This window comes from Drosophila ficusphila, unplaced genomic scaffold, assembly GCF_018152265.1.
Source record: "Drosophila ficusphila isolate 14025-0441.05 unplaced genomic scaffold, ASM1815226v1 contig_106, whole genome shotgun sequence".
Classification (NCBI taxonomy): Eukaryota; Metazoa; Arthropoda; class Insecta; order Diptera; family Drosophilidae; genus Drosophila; species Drosophila ficusphila.
The window spans coordinates 4,456,514-4,464,229 of record NW_025063993.1 but is presented as its reverse complement, the minus strand read 5'-3'; the positions used below and the strand labels follow the sequence as shown (position 1 = coordinate 4,464,229).

The window sequence follows — 7,716 nt, the reverse complement described above, 5'->3', positions numbered from 1 at the left end:
GGAAATATCTGGTAGTTAAATGAAAGTTCACAAAAGCAATAAATTTTAGTATCTGAACTGCCCATAAAATGCTCTCCCATTACTATAAAAATTATACAAGATCAGGCGTAAATCAAGGCAGATCGAAATCGTAATAAAAGCCAATTGAGGACTCTGCGGAAAACAAGACTCATGCAGTTTTTATCTGCAAACCGAGAAGTACTAATTGCTATAATTGATTGAAAATGTAATATAGCACTCGAGGGCTTTCACTCTTCTTTATACTAAAAAACCGAGTAAGATTATCGAGCAAAATATTTGAATTATTACAGTCGAAGAGCGTATTCCGAAAAATACACAAAATTAAAATGGTAAGAAGAATTGTCTTTTGACAAATACTTTTCAATGCCTATGGATTTTAATAATGGCCAACGTGGTTAACAATATATAAAAACACACATACACAACTCCCCCTATGCTGCGATTTTACAAGAAGTTGACATCCTTGGATTGGTTTTTTAACAGCTTGGGGCCAGATCAACTTGAACTGCAACAAATTAAAAACATATTGACAAATACCCAGTCAACGAACACTTGTTTATTGGAAATTGAACGGTTCTTCAAGGCCAATAGGTTTGAATTATGTATGACAGTCGCGAAACTGAAGGTTGGAAATTTACCAAAAACTTCAAAATTGGGATAAATAAGGCTTCAAAAAAATTTGAAATTTTGTTGATCAGGAAAAAACAATAAATGTATTTAAAAAGGGTATTCAGCGAAATTATTTTAAAAAAATAGTTACTGTTAAAATAATAATAAAATGTAAGTAGTTACGTATTCCTTAACTAATTCGTATCAGTATAACTGTGGAAATTTGTGGGGTCGATCGCCAATAAATTTTTTTTATATTGACGTAAACAACAACAACACATAAGTTGGTTTTTACCGAAAACGCTTTTTTTAAGATAAACCATTTTTATGATACCAAGTTTGCAAGAATGTATTTTTATACTACATAAAATAAATTCTTTACATCAGTAATCAGGTTGTGAACTAAATTGATAGTTCAGAAAAAACAATATTTTTAAAAATGAATTACGGGTTGTTAAAACTCCCCTGAGCAATGCGATGTTTTTATAAAAAAAGAAGTCCAATTTTTAAAAATTGCATATTTGATTTTCTATATGAATGAAAATCAATGCAATCGGGAGTGTTCTGAATCAAAAGGTTTGAAACAGACGGATGGCTATACATTTTAATTATTACGTCAAACGAGACAGTTTAATATTGTTATATTCTTCTGCTCTATACTGCTCAAAAAACAATTCCAATTCTCAGGCTCCAACTTGTAAGGGTTTTCATCGTTCCATCAAAATGAACTCGGAAAGAATTGTTTTATTCTAATTAAAAATCGTCGTAATCTTGACTTGCAGTTATCGAAAGTCCGATAGGAACCTGAAAGCATCCCTTCTTTTCTAGCACGCGTTGTGTAAAGTTCACAAAATGGGAAGTCTGAATAAATTGATTGGCTTACCGTTGGAAATACAGGATTTAATCTTCCATTATCTTGACAAAGTGGAGGACAAGCTGAATTTAGCAAAAGTGGACAAAGTGTTTGAGGCCGCCTTTAAGCACCACTGCCGCAATAAATTTGAGACTTTAGATGTAGAAAAAGTTCGATATCGACTTTGGCCAGTTCTTCTATCGCTTTGCGGGGAAACAGTTTTAAATATCAATGTTGTTAGGTACGAGAATATCCTCCCACCGTTCGAGTACATTGAGCGATATTGCCCCAACTTGCGCTTTATCCGCTTGTATCTGAAGTCGCGCAATCGCGGAGTTGTGCGTAACTTCATGAGGAACATGCCAAGCGTTAGGCATCTTGACATTTGCGTCATTAACGCATCTTCCAAACTTCTAAGATTTCTTCAAGACCTTCCCAATTTGGAAAAAGTTAGGATTCTAAATCGATTCGGTTCTGAATGTAAGTATGAATCATAGCGAATATTTTAAAGTTGTGTATGACTATCCATTGCTGTTCTAGGCGATGTCCTTATGACCACATGGTTTGACGATATTTCTTTGGAGGATTACCCGGCAGCCTTGCCAAAGCCAATAAATCTCCATACTACCTTTGCCCCACTGAAAAATCTTAAGTTTTTGGAGTTGCGTGGCCTAAATTTGTGTTATACGGAAGACAATGAAGAGTCGAGCTTTCCGGCCTTGGCAGAACTGCGGATTCACTATTGTGCCATAATATCCGATTTGCCACGCTTCGCAAAGCTGACATCCTTGTGTGTTGTGAATCCAGCAAGGCTCGACGACCAGAACAAATGGGTTCTGAAACACACGGTCAATTCGGAAAAGTGGATGTTACGCCTCGATGACACAATTGTTGTGGACATAATAAGACGTCTTCAAAATCTTCTGCTTTGCCCCTCTTCCAAAAATTAAATTTTATTCTCACATATAGGATTTCAAAGATCACATTCCTCATGGAAGGGAATCAATCTTGTAAGTCAAAAGTAACTAGTATTTTTTTCAGTTTCCTAATGTGTTTGTTTATTATAGTAAAAATCAGTATTTTTCGTATAACTATTGTTTAACAACAAGTAAGTATAAAATGTTATATAAAATTATTCTCTTTTATGCTTTTGCACAACAATGAACTAACCTTTTAAAGAAAATAACCATTTTTATGACTCAAATACCAAGGAGGTGAAGTAGTCTATATAAAATGTTAAATTTTTAATTATAAAAAAGTATTTTTTACAGGCTTACAAACTCTTGATCCACCCCGCATATATTTAGTGGAGGACTATAATAATCAACTTTCAAATAAACAAATTTTATTCTCACATAAAGGATTTCAAAGACCACATTCGTCGTGAGGGGAATGTAATCCTGTAAGTCAAGAGCTCCGACATCACTTGTGTATGTAAAAGTAACTAGTATTTTTTCAGTTTCCTCTAACGGCTTTCAAGTATTTGTTTATTATAATAATAATCAGTATTATACTAATATACTATTGTTTATTAACAAGTGAGTAGAAGATCTTCTATAAAATGTTTTTTATTTGATTTTTTATCCTTTTTTTTTTTTTAGATAGGTTGCTTGCTTTATTCTCTTTTATACTTTTACACAACAATGAATATAGTTTTTTAAGAAAATAACCATTTTTATGTCTTGAATACCAAGGAGGTAAAGTAGTCTATTTAAAATTTTAATTTTTTTATTAACAAATAATATTTTTTTACAGACTTACAAAGTCCAGATCCACCCCGCATACATTTAGTGAACGACTAAAATAAACAAGTGGCGTTTTAAAAGCTGTTTGGCAATATATCTGGCCGACAGTGGTACCGCCTCTTTGAAAAAGGCAGCTTTTGCAACATTGCAAACAATTCACACCTCCAATTGATTGAGAGCGCATATTTTAGTCTAGATTTTTGCATAAAACGAAATTGGCTTTTTCACCTTATTGATGTTTTTGTTGCACAAGCAAGCTGGGAAAACAATCCCCTAAAAATAAATAACCTTCGACCGCTGAATTTCATTTAACAGCCAGAGTCGTGTGGTCCTTTTGAAATCGTAATTTGTTTTTTGAATAATTTAAGAATTGCATCAAAATGATGGCATTGCAAAAATGTATTTATTTTAAAAGTTTAATAATTTCAAACAATGGTTTAACGACGTAAAGCAAAAACTAAAAAGGGAAAGAGCTTGAACAAATAACTCAAGAACAAGCTGAAGTTTTGATCCTGCTGTTTACCACTTTGTTCAACTTTAACTCAACCAATCTTCTGAAAACAATAACGTTCGACTAGTTAAGAGAGCAGGTGATCTTTTAATAAAGAGCAAGTTACCAAGAAGCCATTTTAGTCTCGTAAAAACGTCAGGCGATCCACACAAGTAATATAGACCACTTTATAGACACAAAAGCTTCCAGTTCACACCAATTTAATTAAGAAATTTAGCGACTTCTGAGCCCATTCGAGAGCTGTTCGCTCTCATAATTTGTTTTTTTTGCCGACTAAATCGCCTTTCAACCGCAATCACAACAAAAGACGCCAACAGAAACACAGGATTCGCATTAAAACCAAAATCAGTATCCACGGATCCGTGGTCGTGTAAGAAAAGCCCCGATGGAGTGGGATTTAATATGGTGCGATTTGGCATGAGTCATTCGGCTGTTCAGTGTATATAGTAGACCCTCTAGAAGTCGAAACCATTCCGCTGAAAATCATCTTGGGAGCTTTTGGGGACAGACTACAGGGCCAGGGTCGCCATCGCATTTGCTGTCTAACTACCTGAACGTGGCCAGCGATCTTCGAGGGACTTGCTAATCATATCGAGCCACGAATTGTTGATCATTTAACTATGTGGCGAACTGCAAGATTTGCTGGATGACTCACGGACTGCAGGTAGATGGCCTTTTGGTCCAGTCTAGACCCAGTTGGAGTCGTTTTCGCATACTCTGAATGTCTGAAAGTCCCACAAGCCATCAACAAAAACTTCAAGCACTAACTTAGATATATAAAATATTTGTAATGCTTATTTAATATTTTTAATACATTTTATTGGATAACATTTTATGGTTTAACATTTTACTTAATTAATTTTTGTAGCTTTGGCTTGAGTACTTAATCTAATAAATTGTAGAAAACAGTTTAATCAGAAGTTATTACAAAATGTCCATTGATATTCAGGGTATATCGAAGCTCCTCTAGTCGCATAATGGCTTTCTTTCTGGCCGGCTCCCCACCTTATTAGATGTTGCAGAGGGGCTCTGCTCAGGTAGATTTATTGTATAAACAAAGCCAAATGGGCAAATAAGCAAAAAGACAGGAAGACAAGAAGACGGGCGAGATCGACGAGGCGGAGGGAGGAACTAAAAAAATTATTTATATTTGAGCTTATTTATGGCTTTCGGTTTGGGTTTGGGTTCGGCTCGTTCTCGACCTGACCACTCGATGAGTCATTTTCCGATCTGATCCACATGTGCGGAAACTGAACTCCTTTTCCAGCAGCACCTCATTGTTGTTATTGTTGCCCGTTTATATTTTTATTTTTATTAAAAGTTGATTGATTTTATAGGCGCGATAAGTTCATTGTAGTCGATTGGTTGTGTCTGTCGGCCGCTCACAGATGACTAATGTTCGGTCTTTGGTAGTGAATTTTGTCCGTCACTCACACTGGCGATCTCTTTGTTGTGCAAAATGCTGGTATCGGTGTTGAAAAGATAGTTATAAACACTTTGAACTGGTCGTTGACACTTGGATTGCCTGACTGAGTGACTTTTGAAAGGGGCAAGCAAAAGAATTAATTTCTGCCTATAAATTGGTTGTTTCTGGGGAATATTTCTAGACCGAACAAAATTTAACAAATAAATTAAAGGGCATTACTGGCTAAGAACAAAAACGACTGAGTAACAGACATCAATAAATTATATGATTAAATAAATAATAAATTAGTGAGATGATTCAAATTGAGATTTTAATAATCTACATAACATTAAAAAGAGTTTATTTTAGATTCCTTGCAACACATTATTGTTTTGTTTGTTTGGGCATTACTTAAAAATATCTTAAAGATATTTATGGCACCATAGAGAAAAGAGCCTAACTCGCTTTGAACAAATGATAACCCAGCTTTTTCTTGGGTTATTAAATGTAAATAAAAATGAACAAATAAATATTAAACAAAATAATAGAATATTATAGTTGTAAAGATAGTTAATAAGTCTAAACTCTAAGTAAAAAAAATTTGTTAGCTTTAAGCAAAATTGAAAATGATAACCCAGCTTTATCATCACAATCACAAACACAATGAATTTGTTTTAGGAAGAACTATAGTCAAACTTTTTTATATATCTGCGAAACATTATAAAATTTTAACTTAGATTCTTTACAGCACGCAAATGTTTTGCTTGTCTCATTAAAAGTAAAACCTGAAATATAAGAAAGGCAGGCATTAAATCGATTTTAGAAGCGATATCCTGTGCAGAACCAACTCTACCCCACTTGCATCCTTTCTAAGGCAATCACCCACATCTGCCACTCAGCAGACCTTGTACTTATTTCCAAACACCGAATTGCTTTATGGATACAATGTTCGTTTATTGCTCTGTCTAATTAATTTAACAGGCAAATGGCAAATGGAGGCCATAAATAAGGCCCGCAACTAATTGCTGACACAGTTTGTGAGACAAGACAAAGACATGGGGATCTATTGGCGTGGGCGCTGCTGACAGTCAAAGATCAGAACGTGGCCAAGAAAACTGTGTGGACCAACACCTGCAAATGGAAATGGGGAGCACGTGCGGGCTGGGCTCTTAAAAATCCCATTTCCACGGAAATTGAATTCGATTTTAGTGGCAGCAAACAAGAAACAAATTTCCAGTAGCACCCATCAGTGATAAATCCCATTTCAGATGCTGTCAAGATCGAATCGAAGCCGAAGTTCAGGTTGAAGTTAAAGTTTCTCCAGTTGGCACGAGCCGTACATTTTCCAGACAGACAAAATCTGCTATATCATCCTCTTCAACGCCATCATGATCCACAATTACAATGTCTGCCCAAAAAGAAGCTGTAGCTCCCATTCCCTCCGTCGATGGAAAACAACGCCCACTTTATGCACCTTTAAGTCGTGGGCACGAGCCCAAGTAGCCAAGATATTTTGTTTCTGGCTATGTTTTTAATTAAAAATGCTGCGCACAGAAAATGTCTGAAGACCCTAAACAAAATAAATGACTTTTACTCTGGAGATCCAAAGCTTCTTCTGTCTGCCCCATCGCACAATCGAAGAGTCATGGGCGAAGTGGTTCTCCGATTCTTTGGGTTAGATGGGATGTGATGGCTTAGGGGAACTCCTAATGCTCTTTGGATCAAATCTATTTTTAAGAGCTTTAAAAAAATCTTAAAGAACAGTGTGTCTTAAATAAAAGGTTTTCATTAAAATTATTTAAACAAAACCAGAAATAAAAAAAGGGAAAGCAACTTCTAATTTTTTTTCTTCCTTTTTTAAGTTTTAAAATTTTAAAACGGTTGCTGTTCTTCCTAACTTTGGTTAACAAATTCATTTAGGAAGAGCGACTTTCGATCGTTTTAAGCAACTTGGCCATAAACTGGAGTCTGGGCGTTTTTCCAACAAGAGGCCAAGCCATCAACAACGAACTACAATGTTCCACAACTGTTTTGGGCATCGTCATCGTCGTTGTCTTGAGTGTCTTACTTTTTTCCGACTTCGTATAGGAGTCTGCGCCTGCGCAAAAGCTGCGCTGCCTTGGCACGTGCGCTGTGGCAAAACCAGGGACCAAAGCGCACTGCAAGCTTAATTTGAAATACCCTGTGTTACAGAGCTGTAGGGTGTTGGTCATCATAAATCGGTTAGATCGCAAAACGTTAAAAATATTTAAGCTATCACTAAATTGTAATAAAAAATTGTACAAAATTATGATTCATATTTTTAATCTGAGTTACTAGAATAAGATGAAGAGAAGATAAAAGATAAAATCAAAAATTAGTAAACATTTTTACTGGCTATGTCACTGTGAATCTTAAGTCAATAGATTTGTAATTATACAAATAATATGTTTTAAACTTTTCAATTTGGAGTTAAAATATTTTATTAAATTACTGCCAAATACTGAATACCTTAAGCAGGAGAAATTCACACAGCATTCATTGTAATTCACAAAATATAAATTGATGCTTACTAAGTGTAATAATTTATTTA

The 7,716-nt window shown here is 35.1% G+C and overlaps 1 long non-coding RNA gene across 1 annotated transcript; it reads left to right on the top strand.

Annotated features, from left to right (window-relative positions):
• Positions 1-1,442: 1,442 nt before the first annotated feature.
• On the top strand, positions 1,443-4,569 carry LOC108099746. Its single transcript, XR_001771940.2, has 7 exons — positions 1,443-1,963; positions 2,024-2,493; positions 2,551-2,591; positions 2,755-2,885; positions 2,943-3,021; positions 3,085-3,180; positions 3,239-4,569. It is a non-coding gene; the product is annotated as an uncharacterized LOC108099746 (long non-coding RNA).
• Positions 4,570-7,716: the final 3,147 nt, after the last annotated feature.